The sequence below is a fragment of the Tursiops truncatus genome, chromosome 10, assembly GCF_011762595.2.
Source record: "Tursiops truncatus isolate mTurTru1 chromosome 10, mTurTru1.mat.Y, whole genome shotgun sequence".
NCBI lineage: Eukaryota > Metazoa > Chordata > Mammalia > Artiodactyla > Delphinidae > Tursiops > Tursiops truncatus.
Window position 1 is genome coordinate 72,558,890 of NC_047043.1, and position 14,763 is coordinate 72,573,652.

The 14,763-nt window shown below is 35.0% G+C and overlaps 1 long non-coding RNA gene across 1 annotated transcript in view; it reads left to right on the forward strand.

Annotated features, from left to right (window-relative positions):
* LOC109552190 (uncharacterized) overlaps window positions 1-14,763 on the forward strand; it is a 300,767-nt gene that overhangs the window by 17,990 nt on the left and 268,014 nt on the right. Inside the window, exon 2 of the long non-coding RNA XR_002178963.3 lies at window positions 8,585-8,642. This is a non-coding gene — a long non-coding RNA (uncharacterized lncRNA). The remainder of the gene's footprint in view (window positions 1-8,584; window positions 8,643-14,763) is intronic.

A 14,763-nucleotide genomic window follows, 5' to 3' on the forward strand; every position in this document is an offset into this window, starting at 1 on the left:
GGCATTTGTTGAAAGCTTAACTGTGTGCAAACCCATAACGTAGTGAGCAAGAGCAAACAGAGCCCTTGCCCTCACTGGGCTTACAATCTCGTGCATGATAGGGCCTAGGGGCTTGTAACAGACATTAATCAAGTAATCGCAAAAACAAAAATATCACTGTAGTGGCAGCATGTAACAGGACAGAGATGCACGTTGCCAGAGTGCTTTTAATAGGAGGAGTAATGTCTTGGTATGGACGTCAAGGAAGGCTTCCTGATGGCATGATTATGAGTTGTTATGTGAAAGTTGAGGAAGAGTTAACTAGGCAAAGAGTGATCCAGGAAGAGGGAACAACATATACAATGGCCCTGTGGTAGGAGGTAGTATGGTACATATTCATATGTAAAGAAGACCCATGTGGCAGGAGCCCAGAGGATGAAGGGTAGCATTGTGCAAGATGAAGGTGGATAGTCATGTAACAAACAGATAATGGCTTACAGGCCACATGGTTTGAGGAAAATCACTGTGGTTACAGTGTGGAGAATGGATTGAGGCCAGGGGAGGGAGTGGAGGAAAGGGACATAAAGAAAAGATTAGGAAGATCGATAGGTAGGAGTCTGTTGCAGTAGTCTAGGTGAGAGATGAGGGTAGTTTGGACACAGTGGGACAGAACTAGGGCAACCTCAACTACCAGGGGGAGCAGAATAGGTCGGGGGGAGCCAAAGTAACTCAGTCTTAAAGACAGACACGGATGCTAAGATGCAGTACAGCAGGATGGTTAAGTCTTTGGGCTTTGGAATAAGCTCTTCCTTATTTGGGTTTGAAACACAGCTGTTCTACCTACTGCTGTGTGACTTTAGACAAGTTCCTTTTAAACTGGGGATAATAGCACCTGTATGACAGATTATTATAGGGATTAGATCAGACTGTGTGTAACAAAATGCTGAACTAGCATTCAGTAATTACAGTATTGTCACTTTCTGGAATTTAGCAGTCACTTCCAGAAAAAGATGTTACAGGGAGAAAAACAGTTTTTCTATGTTTGTTGGAAATCTTTAGAGAAAAAAAATCCACAAATACATAAATTTACTGACCATCTGCTTTGTGCAATCACTTGCAAAAACAATATATGTTGATTATTGATTGTAGTTTTGAATTCGATATATGCCTTAACAGAAAATGGGGCCCCATGTAAAGATATTGACATAGATATGAAATTTGTGACCCTAACATCTGTGATTAAAATTTTTGTCCATCTTTATTTTATATAACATAAAAAGCAAACAAACAAAACCAAAATGTGGAAAAGTGTCCCTTTAGACACAATTACATGCTATCATTTTCTAAACTTCATTATTTACTTACTCTTAAAGGCTTATATGAGTTAATTAATGTCCTGTGAATCACAAGTCAATTATTTTGCAACGAAGCATAAAATTAGTTTAAGAGATCTATACATAGGCAGGACATGGTGTATTGACTTCTCTTCAGAAGTGGATCAAAAAAAAATGTGTGACAAGAAAAAAATATAGATGGCATGTTAGGTGGTCAGTAACTAATTGTGCTTTTAGTGTAAGAGCAAAAAAATGCCTGATCGGAATTCTAAAAAACATGCTTTAGCATTTTTGCTTTAAACTTAATGATGGCTTCATAAACGTAAAATTAGTCTCCAAATGTGATTCAATTCAAGGACATTCTTATTTTACACACCTAAATGAGATAATGTATGTTAAGTGCCCAGCCCAGTGACTGGCATCTAGTATTTGTAGAATAAATGTTCTTCCTTCCTATTCCTCTAAGGTGCCCTCTACAGCAAATGAACTTATTTATTTAATTGTAAATTTTACCAAAATAACATTTTCTTTTATTATTATATATATTATGTTGGTTTTTGAAATTCTATGTGTACTACATGCTCATTGCAGGTAACTTGGAAAATACAGAAAACAACAACAGAAAGGTCACCTGTGATTTCACCCTAGAGAGAAATACTTGTGTTATTTAAGTATATGTCCATTTTACACATTTTTCTAGAATATTCAATTTGGAATTCATAATCTTGGCTTTTAGACAGCCTGTTCAATAAAGCACATGATAAGGAGACTTAGCCAATTAGTCTATGTTGTTATTTTTGAAGAACAGAATAGACCCTAATTGCTAAATTGCCAATCTGTCCATATGTTTTTTTCATTTGCTCAAAATTTTAAAAATAAGCTTTATTTTAAAAAGCAGTTTTAGGTTTACATAAAAATGCAGAGATATATAGAGAACTCCCAGGTACCATGTACCCAGTTTCCTCTATTATTAACATCTTACATTAGTATGGCATATTTGTTATAATTAATGAACTAATATTGATATACATACTATTTATAACTAAAGCTCATACTTTTTTCAGATTTTGTTAGTTTTTACCTAATGTCCTTCCTCTGTTCCAGAATCTCATCCAGGATATTACATTACATTTAGTTGTCTTGTCTCCTTAGGCTCCTCTTGGCTGTGACAGTTTCTCAGATTTTCCTTATTTTTGATGACCTTGACAGTTTTGAGGAGTACTGGTCATATATTTTGTAGAATGTCCTTCAACTGGAATTTTTTAATGTTTTTCTCATGATTTGTCTGGAGTTAAGAGTTTTTGGTAGGAAGATCACAAAAGTAAAGTACCATTTTCATCACATCGTATCAAGTAAATATTATCAACATGCCTTTATCATTATTGATGTTGACGTTGATTACCTAGCTGAGGTAGCGTTTGTCAAGTTTTTACAATATGAAGTTATTCTTTTTATCCCCCCTTTCCATAATGTACTTTTTGGAAGGAAGTCACTCTACACAGTCCACAGTAAAGGGAAATAGCTTTAGTGTGGAGTAGCTATATAAATTATTTGGAATTCTTTTGCATGGGAGATTTGCCCTTTCTTCCCTCTTCTCTCCTCTTCTTTCCCTTTCTCTCTCTCTGTCTCTCTCTCTGTCAATATGGACTCATGGATATTTCATTTATACTTTGGGCTATAATCTAATACTCCTTTATTTATTTTGCTGCTAAAATTGTTGCAGCTTTAACCATTGTGAGCTCTTTCAGTTGGCTTCTATGTCCCTTTAACATGTACCCATTATTGGAATTCTTTTTTTGGAGTACTTTCTTACATTCTGGTACTACAAGATGCTCCAGATTTATTTTAGAAATTTCCTGACCTGGTACCAACCTGTTTGTAATTAAAATTAAAATCAGTAGGCTCTAGAAATCAGACTGCCTTATTTCAAATCCTGGCTTAACCGTTTGCCAGCGTTGTGACCTAGAACTGTTTTACCTTTTGAGGGGGTAGACAGAGCCCAGTTTCCTCATCTGCATTAGGGCAGGGATTTTTTTTTTTTTTTTTCTTTTTCTCTAGTGTATCCCTATTACCTAGAATTGTGTCTGGTACCTAGTGGTGTTCAATAAATAGATATTTGTTTAGTGAATACATGAAAAGTGGATAGGAATATTAGTTTACAAATTCATATCAACAATAAATAGAATATGGCTTTGTGTTCTTATTTTGTCCTGAAATATCTGTCTAGTTTATTATTTTTAATTTAACTTCATTATTATCAAAGTTATATATGCATATAGCTTAAAGATTCAAATAGTTCTGTGAGATTTTAAACAGAAGAAAGGTCTTCTAACGCATTCTATGAGGCAACCACATTCAGTTTCCTTAGGTGATTCTTTTGATACTTATCTCCATATGTCTAAATAACATGCTTTTATTGTTGCTTCTTGATTTGTAAATTTTATGCATTGTCTGTTCACTTCCAACCATGGAGGATAAGGATCTACCACCACTCACTCAATTCTTTTTGTCTTCCCATTCTTCTTTCTATATCAGCAAGAGACCATTCAGAGCACACCTGAAATCAAGTTAGTTTTATTATTTGCTGCAGCAAAGGAGACCCAACATCATGCAGAACAAAGATGAGTCTCAAAAGGAGATAGGGAAAGGGTGTTATAAAATTTATGGTGATCTTAGCAGGGATTGGTCAGAATTTGCTGATGGAGCATCAGTGGTTTTATTTTTTAAAAACTATGAGACCATGCAGAATTATCCTTGCATCAGTTTATTTGTGGTTTAATCTTGCCTATAGGAGTCTGAATGAACTGGTGTTCATTGTGAGAGTCTAATAAATATTATTGCTTGGTTTGATACAATTCTGTGAGTCAGTGTACTTTTTATAAGATGTGATTTCTGATTTAGTTCTCAATTCCTCCCTAATATCCTAGCTTCCAGAAGATGTAGAGTATTTCAGTTCATCACTCAATATAGTTCTGTCACAACTGTGATTAAATTAATTTTCAGTGTTCACATTTCTACAGCTGTGTTGGCTGTTGAGCCCTGTATTATCCTATTATTCCTTTTCCTTTTCTCACTTTGCTGTCTTACATAGACTTTTAGTTGACAAGCATTATTAGCAAAGCAGACTCAAAACAGTTCTTACAACCTGGTCTATAAACTTGATGAAGTCCCTGCTCTCTGTTTTTTAATTTGTTCCTCGTTGTGTGTGAACAGTTGAATTGAAACGAATTCAGCAATATTCCTGAAACTGGACACTTTTACCTCTAGCAGTGTCAAGCAGTCAGCAGTCCTGCTAAGCTCTGGTCATGGGATCAATTTTGGACTCAAGATAACAGATGGGGTAGAGATCTCACTGAATTCATTAATAAAATCAACTTTATTTTTATTGGTTGCTAGTCTTCTTATTATTGAGTTCTAAGTGTTCCTTATGTATTCTTGATACAAGATCTTTTTCAGATGTATTTATTTAGATATTTACATATTTTTTGTTTTGAATATTTTCTCTTAGTCTGTGGCTAGCATTTTCACTTTCTTAATTGTGTATTTTGAAGGGTCGAAGTTTTTACTTTTATGAAGTCCAATTTATAATTTTTTTCTTTTATAGTTAGATATTTTTGTGTTTAATTTATGAGACATCTTCTGATCCAAATAATATAACATTTTTTTCTTATTTTTTTCTTTAAGTTTTACAGTTTTAACTTTAAAATTTCAGTGTGTGACATTTTTGAGTTTATTTTGGTGTATGGTGAGAAGTGGGGGTGGAGGCTTATCTTTTTCTTTTCCTATACAGATATCCAGTTCTAGCTCCATTTATTGAAAGAACTATAATTTCACTATTGAATTATCTTTGTACCTTTGTCAGAAATCTGTTGATTAGATATGTAAGGGTGAATTTGTGGACTTTTTCCACTGATCTATATGTTTATCATTATGCCATATTACACTGTCTTGATTACTGTAGCTTTATAATAAATCTTGAAATCAGATGGTGTAAATCCTCCAACTTTGATTTTTTAAAAATAGTGTTCACTACTTGAGGCCCCTGGATTTCCATATAAATTTTTTAAAGACTTTATTTTTTTAAGAGCAGTTTTAGATTCACAGCAATATTGAGCAGAAAGCACAGAGATTTCCCATATTCTCCCTGCCCCCACATATGCTAAGCCTGCCCTATTATGAACATCCCCCACGAGAGTGGGACATTTGTTACAATTGATGAACTTACATTGACATATCATAATCACCTTGAGTCCACAGCTTACCTTAGGATTCACTCTTGGTGTTTGTACATTCCATGGATTTGGACAAAGGTATAATGACATGTACCATCATTATAGTATCACACAGAGTGTTTTTATAGCCCTAAAAATCCTCTGTGCTCTACCTATTCATATCTTCCTTCCCAAACCCCAGCTCTTGGCAACTCCTGAGTTTTTACTGTCCTCATAATTTTGCGTTTTCCAAAATGCCATGTAATTTTACAGTATGTAGCTTTTTCAGATTGGAATCACACAATATGTAACAGTTAAAAATGAACTTTTTTCACTTAGTGATATGCATCTAAGTTTCCTCTATATCTTTTCATGGCTTCATAGATCATTTCTTTTTAGCCTTAAATAATATTCCCTCATCTAGATGTACCACAGTTTATTTATTCATTCATCTACTGAAGGGCATCTTGGTTGCTTCCAGGTTTTGACAATCATGAATAAAGCTACTGTAAACATCCACGTGCAGGTTTTTGTGTGGGCATAAGTTTTCGACTCCTTTGGGTAAATACCAAAGAGTGTGAGTACTGGATTATATGGTAAGAGTATATTTAGTTTGTGAGAGATCGCCAAACTATCTTCCAAAGTGGCTGTACCATTTGCATTCGCACCAGCAATGAATAAGAGTTTCTGTTGTGCCACTTCCTGTCTGCTTCTATCCTCTGAAAAAGATTGTAAAAAAATTAATATAATTTCTTCCTTAAGTGTTTGGTAGATATCACCAGTGAACCCATCTCGGCCTGGTATTTTTTCTGTTTTGAAAAGTTATTAATTATTGATTCAATACCTGTAATAGATATAGGCCTATTAAAATTGTCTGTTTCTTCTTGTTGAGTTTTGGCAGATTGTGTCTTTCAAGGAATTGGTCCATTTCAGCTAGGTTATCAAATCTGTGGGCATACAGTTAGTTGTTCATAATATTCCTTTATTATCCTTTTAATGTCCATAGGATTTGTAGTGATATCTCCTCTTTCACTTCTGATATTAGTAATTTGTGTCCTCTTTCTTTTATTCTTAGTCTGTCTAGAAGTTTATCAATTTTATTGATCTTTTCAGAGAAGCAGGTTTTGATTTCATGGCTTTTTATCTATTGATTACCCATTTTCAACTAAATTGATTTCTTCTCTATTATTATTTCTTTTCTTCTGCTTGCTCTGGGTTTAATTTAGTCTTCTTCCAAATACATGAGAGATTTAAATGGTAAAAAAAGTCTTATGAGTTGTAGGAGCAAACATGAGTGAAAATTTCATGAAATCCAGAAAGGAAAAGGTTGTTTAATCTTATAAAAAGAAAGAACTTAGCATAGCAAAAGCAAAACAAAAGAAATATTTTTACCATACATTGAAAGACAAAAGGCAAATAGAAAAAATTTGCAATTTTTATCACAGACCAAGTACTAATATACAAGTAGCCTCTAAAACGGAGAAGAAAAACAGACAACCACTCTATAGAAAATGAGCTAGTAATTTTTTTTTTTTTTTTTTTTGCGGTACGCGGGCCTCTCACTGTTGGGCCTCTCCCGTTGCGGAGCACAGGCTCCAGACGCGCAAGCTCAGCGGCCACGGCTCACGGGCCCAGCCGCTCCGCGGCATGTGGGATCTTCCCGGACCAGGGCACGAACCTGTGTCTCCTGCATCGGCAGGCAGACTCTCAACCACTGCGCCACCAGGGAAGCCCTGGGCTAGTAATTTGAATAGCTCATGAAATGGTTCTTAAAAATAAAAGCATAAAACAATGTCCATTTATAATGAGAGAAATGCAAATTAACATACCGTGAAACATAATTTTTACCTACCATATTGGCAAAAATCCAGAACTTTGATAACCTTCATTATTGGTGAAGCTATGGGGAAAATGGGTGTTCTCATGTATTGCTGATAGGAATCAAAATAATATAATAATTTGGAGAGGCATTTGTCAACATCTAGCAAAATTATATGTACATTTATACTTTGATCTAGCAATCTAATTTCTAGAGCTCTAGAAGGTACAGTAGCAAAATGGAGTAAAGAAGCAAAAAGGCAAAGAACAAAAGTGAAAAGCTTTTCATTCCAGCGTTATTTGTGATAGCAAAAGTCTGGCAGTTTCCAAACTTTTCCCCGTTCATCAGCAGGGCACTGTGGGCACTACACAATAAATTATCATGCGGCTGTAGAAGAGAATGAGGACTATCTTTTATAGAGGACCTCCAGTATATCTAGTATCAATAAAAAAAAAAAAGTAAGGTGTAGAAAAGAGTGCGTTTATGTTACTGTATTTTTAAGGGGCGAATGGAGGAATACAGATGTATTTTTGTGTATGTGTATATATTTAATGGAAGGTTAAACAAAAATTACTGATTATTCTTTGGGAGAGGACACGGTATGAAGGAGACAGAAGCTAGATTTCTCTGAACATAATTTGATTTATAGATTTGACTTGGTAACAATGTAAGTTTTATATCGTTATAAACAAAATGAAATTTAAAATAATACTAAAAACCAGACACAAAATAAATGAATCTAAATGTATGAAATTGATAGCACAACCAAAAGAAGGATGTTATGTCAATTAAATTTATATTATAGTTAATTAAACCAAAGTTGACTGTATATCCCCATGGATTATATACAAAGGACTAAAGGAAAAAGCAAAAAAAGACAAAATAATCTTACACTGTTTTTGGTAATCATATTGTTGGTGGTAATGTAGGTGCTATTTTGAGACTGGAGAGTGTTGTGGGATAATGTAAATGGGATATAATATAATAATTGGATGTTGAGAGCTAGACTGTTTTATATAGGAGAAAGGAGATACAGATAATAAGATTGATGAAGTTAATAAAAGTCCTGTAGTTCTGAATTTGAAATATCAGTATAAACACATGATTTATTATATCATTTTTTTAAAAAGTATTTTGTAACTCTTTCCTCTAAAATGATCTGCAAAACAATGATGATCCCAAATCAATGAATACTTTTAGTGTACTGATTGTGGTCTCTATATCTCAATTCCCATTTAAAGGAACCAGAACTTGATGAAGAAATGCAGATTCCAGAATCTTGGACAGAAAATTTACAAGGTAATCCTGAAGTATCCTTTTATACAATAAAGTAAGGTAATTATCAAAGACAACTAGTGTTATTCCAAAAGGATAAAGGAACCATCTTGAATAGATTCTTTTTGGACGAAATATGGAATACTTTCAATGTCATTAGGAAAAGAATCGCAGTGATTTGAAACACATCAAATTGGTTTAAATCCATGAATTCATAACGATAGCAAAGAAATCATTGGTCACTTTTGGACAATTCTAGGTTATCAACTCATTGTTCTGGAAAAAATAGCTGTTAAAGAGAAAGTGTTGTACCAAGCATTTATTCTTATTTTCTGATTCAAAATGTATCCCTGAGTAACCAAATATTTGGTGAGGGGAAATGTGTATTTATTAGTATTCCAGCTAATACATGAAGATGGAATAAGTAGAGTGTCACTATTTTGCAATCCTAATAAGTTAATGGGTCTCAGTAATGATCTTCATTGGTTTTTGGAAGTACATTACATTGCTTATGAGATATCCTTGCCGAGAAACCAAAAAGCCTCTAGATCTAGCAACCAATTTACAGGAGATGCTAGAAGGAGAGGAACATGCTGAATTATACCTTGGGGATGCAATCAGCAAGATCCATACTGTGGGATAACCCACAGGGGAATAAAAAACACTTCTTGAACAAATCAATTGAAAAAAGAAAAGAGATAAGAGAAGGCACATATCAACCAATTACAATATATTGACCTTATTTGGATTCTGATTGTAGCATAAGAACTATAAGGAAAAGTGGCGAGGAAAACAATAACAGACAGAAAGAGAAAAAGAGACAGACACTTGTAGAAATTTGATACTTGTAGAGATTTGAACATTGCCTGGATATTTCATAATATTAGGAATTATTATAGACTAGAAGCAAGATACTCTAGTAGCAATAAGCACATCAAGTACCTGTGTTTTCTAAGTATCATTCTCTACTCAAGAACTGGCTGATTCCAGGTCTGGTTCAGGGAAAGTACAAAAAGTCTAGTGCTAAAAACACGGAAGTGTTCAAAGACTAATGATGATATTTCAGAAAGAAACAGAAGCTTATGGGAAGGTTCTTCCATTGTCCAAATTTGGAATAACTTGGGCATCAAAAATGATGAAAGTAATGGATTACAGAACATTAAATAGAAGAAATTTCTGAGTCCACGATGTACTTAAAAAGAGATAAATATAAATAGAGAAAGGGAAAATTGAGAGAAACCTCTCCTTTTGGGATGGGAGGAGGCAAAAAATATGAATTAATAAAAGTAGAAGGAATTGTAGAATTAGGAAATTCTTCTTTTGAAACTGTCTATGTAATACTTGAGTTAGGCAAAGATCATTAATAGATGCTATGACTATTGGATCAAAGGTTGCTGGGGAATAGAATATTCATGTGATAGTATGGTATCTTCTCGCAGATCAATTTCTAATAACAAAAGAAAAAGTGTACCTTCAGCAAGTGATCAGATTTATTATTTGCAGTACAGGTACTGCTACCAGTGACAATAATATTGCAACCTGGTGTCATGCAGTAAGAAGTGCATGTCACTTATCCAGTGCTCTTGGGGAAAAAAAAAGTTTCAACTTGAATCTAGTATTGAGAAAATAATCAGACATCTCCATAATATGAGGTAGTCAATAGGACAACTGTCCTGGACTCTTCATAAAAAAAATCAATGTCATGAAAAAAAAGAAAATAAAAAAAGATGCTCTAAGTTAAAAGAGACTAAAGAGGCATAAGAAGCAAATGCGATGTGTAAAACTTGATTTGGCTTTTGGATGTGGGAAAAAGTAATATGGAAGACATTTCAGAAGCTTCTGGAATATTTAAATAAGGACAATATTTTAGATGACATTATTGAATTATTATCAAATTTCAAAATATGATATTAGTATTTTGGTCATGTAGGAGAATATCTGTACTCTTAGGAGATTCTGGCTGCAGTATCTAGGGGTGAAGTGTTGCCGTGTTGGCAACTTACTTTCAAGTGGTTCATAAAACATACACATATGTGTATATATGTATGGAGACAGATAAAACGTGGCAAAATATTAAAATTGGTGAAACTTGGTGAAGGTATACAGGTGTTTACAGTACCGTGGATTTGTTTTTTTTTCTATAAATTTGAACACTTTTCTAATAAAAAATTGGAAAAATTAAAACCAGAAATATTACTTTGTATATCTTAAGAATTTAATGTTTACTTAAAGCTTATTAATATAATTAAAAAATATTTAATGTAGGACCAAGTCCTTCTCTTTAGGCAAGAAATAGGCAGTTGGAGTTCTGAATCTATCTTCCATAAATCACACCATAATTATAAGGATGTGCATTTTCAGTTACTGTAAAACTAAGTAACGTCACTTCCAATGAGGCAAAATTATTGTAAATTTATTTTTTTCCTCTAATATTTTACATTTTTAAAATATTTTACATTTTTACATATTTTTACGTATTTATTACACATTTTTACACATTTTTACATATTTTTACGTATTTATTATTTTACATTTCTCTCCTACAGTTCATTTTTATTTGAATCTTTCCAAGTTATTCAGACTGGTTTTTATAGACGAAGCAACTCTTTCTTCTCACATTTACATTTTATTAGTTTACATGATATGTAATTAAATGTAATTAAAACAATAGGTACAACAAATATTAGCAAGTTTGGGGACAAATACATTTAATGCTTGGTAAATATACAGCTCAACTAGTGGGGACTGAAAAAGTACATGGATGTCTAAAAGAGTAGCCTACCACTTGTAAGGTTTTATTATGCTGTCGTATTAGCTGGGATATTTCACAGTGACACTGTGGATAGTTGGTTAATCCAACAGATTGCTTGAGTGGAGATTGGTTAGAGAGGGTCTACTGTAGTCAAATGTTCACTAGCCTGTGTTACAAACAGGATTCAATATTGTTCATACACAGTTAAGTTTTGTCCATAGTCATCCTCTGGTCAGATGAGTTTATGAATAATCTCTTCTGTCTCAATTACTGCCAAGGCCCTTCCCCTAGTTGAGTTAAGTAAAGTGGCTTTAGACTTTGTTACAGTCACAAATGGGTACATTTAGGTCACTTTCCTTTCCTTTTATTCTATAACGCCCCCACCCCCAATAATTTGAAGCTGCTCATTTAGGAATTATGTTGCTCAGGCACTGTTTCAGTATCTGCTGGGAGCATGGCATAGAATCTTAGAGTTGTTAGTCAGTAGTCCTGTTGATTGTTTCCGAGGCAACTCCAATGAATTTCTGACTCTGTTAAAGCAGTATTGTAAGTTTTATAGCTCCCACATTGGAATCCTCTAAGAGGTAGGGCTCACTGTGAAGGGAATGTTGCTTTTCCTACTTGACCATTCCTTCTAAGAGAAGTTTATCCTGCTTTGTGAGCCCTGAGAATGCTGTCCCGAGGAAGACTCTTTCCTGTGGTGGTATGCCAGATGGCTGGGTTAGATTTCTGTCTCTGTTCACTGAACTTGCTGCTCTGCTCTCTGAGGAGACAAGGGCGAGAACACCGCTGAGGGAGAGGCTTTCAACGGATTTGTAGGAGCCAGCATTTCTCTTCTCTAGAGCATGTGTGCTTAAATGCTACTCTTCCCTTGAGGGCACCCTTCAGGTTCTGGCTTTTTCAGGCAAAGCAAGAGATCCTAGTTATTTCACTTTCAATCAATTCTGAAGCCACAAAGACCAAAATTGTCTCTTCAGATCCACTCAGACACCAAAGAGAGGCGTGGAAAGGAAATTGCTGCACATCTAGCGGCAGCTGTATAACTCAAATCCATCTCTCGTTTTCTATGTGGCAGTCAGGAATTGAAGCTAACACTCAAATTAGCAAAAATAAAATGTTTCAAAAAATACCTTGGAGAATAAAGTCGATTTTCCATTGAAAACCTCCTATAGTCACTATGGCAGTCTTTCCTACACTATTCATTGACCAGTTCACCTCTTGTACAAGGGAGAATTATACTCCCTCAATCCTTAAAGTCAGATGTGGTCATGGGACTTGCCTTTGGCCAGTGAAATGTGGATGCATTTAATTTCCAAAGCTTGAATCTCCACTCCTCTCTTCTCCAGACTATTGCCAAGCACTTACTCATGTAACCTGTGAAGATGAACCATCCATCTTCTCATTCTGATTACTTGTTCCTTTTATTAACTTCATCTGAATGTATTATCCATTTATACATGTACCTCAATTTACTTTTTAGAAAGAAAACAGGTATAAATGGAATTTTTAAATGCTTTATATGCCCAAAGGAAGTCCTAGTGAATTCTTTTGTGTATTGAATATATCAGTATGCGTATTTCAACATTTTCACACATTGACTTGGTGTAAAGCAGAGCACATCAGATAATCTTCTTTTCTTAGCTGTTGTGTAGCTTTGTTTACTATATGTTGGTTGTTCACTCATCAAACAAATGCTTATTGAGCATCTGTCACATTCAAAGTGCTGTGCCAAGTCCTGGGTGCACATGTTTAGATGTAGGAATAGCTGTACCTAAACATTGTGTGTGATTTCCTGCTCTGGACTCAATTGATTCCCCCTTAACCCAATTCATTTGTTGAAGCCCTAACCTCCAATGTGGCTGTATTTAGAGCTAAGGCTTTTGGGAGGTAATTTGAGTTAAATGAAGTCACAAGGATAGGGTCCTAACCTGATAGGATTGGTGGCTTTATAAAAAGAAGAAGAGACCTCTCTCTACCTCTCTCCACATGCACATACCAAGGAAAGTTAATACAATCACACAGTGAGAAGGCAGCAAGACAAGAAGTCTGCAAGCTTGGAAGAGGGTGCTCATCAGAACCTAACCATGCTTGTACTCTGACCTTGATCTTCTAGCTTCCAGAACTGTGAGAAAATAAATTTCTGTTGTTTAGGTCAACTAGTTTATGGTGCTTTGTTATGGCAGCCTGAGCTAACTAATACATTTGTCAAGTCCAGGAATTCTATAAATAGAATACCTGTGAATCTTGTAAGAAATTAATTAAGGGCAACACAGTAATATAGAACTATGCTTTATATGACTGACCATAAACTTATGAAATTTGTAATCCTAAGAGGTATTAAAGGAAAATAAAATTATAACAAGTCTAAAGAAAAGACAGATAAATTCATGAATGTCTGATTCATAATAGTATATTAAGGGAAACCAGAATTCCAACCTTTTAAAAATAAAATGGGGAAGAACAACAACAAATCAACCAAAGTAATCAATTCATTTTTTCTTGAACAAGTGCTTAGGAGTGTCCTTAGACAATAATATCTCATATTATGGGTCAGAACTACCTGTGTCAGAATCACATTGGAGTGCTATTAGATGTCTCATTTTCAGGACAGTGTCACAGTCATATTCAATTTTTCTGAGGGAATCTTCATTTCAAACAAGTTCTCTAAGTGATCCTTAGACACACTAAAGTCTGAGATCACCTATTTTAAGCATTGTGGGGCTGCATAAAAAATGTTAGTCTCTGTCCCTGCAATAAGACACCTACTGATGCATGAAATAAAGGCAAACCAGGGTGGAAAGTGAGCAAGGGCTCTACCTTATGATACAGAATATAGAAGTAGTATTTTTAGTAGAAGAGATCAACAAAGAATAGAAAGTAGCTACTAGGGATCTGTTCCCAGCACTCTGGGACCTGAGAGGGAGTAATAGACAGTGGACCAGAGGAGTTTGGAGTCAGGGAGGCCTCAGAAAAGAAGTGGCATGTGCCACCACTTGAAGAGTAAAAAAGGCTCTCTCCCTTCAACACTTCTTAGAAAAAGACAATAAAGGAATAAAACAAAGGTTTTCTTTCACAAGGACAGAGAGCACAGAGAGGAGATAGGAATGGATGAAAACTTTTTGGAGGACAGAATGCAATGAGGTGGTAGGACTGACTAGACTAGAAGTATGCTGATTCACCCTGAACACCCTCTGGAGGCTCAGCCCTTGGAGCACCACGGGTTGTAGAAGGTGAGGAGGAGGGATATGTAAAGCTAAAAGGAAGGGACATGTAAGTGGTTGGACCCTGGCCACCTGTGTTTCCGGAGCAATAGGGTTATTCTCTAGAGGATTTAAACTGGAGGAGACTTGAAGTGAGTGACATTAAGCGGAGTAGAGTGAAGCACCAGGGCAA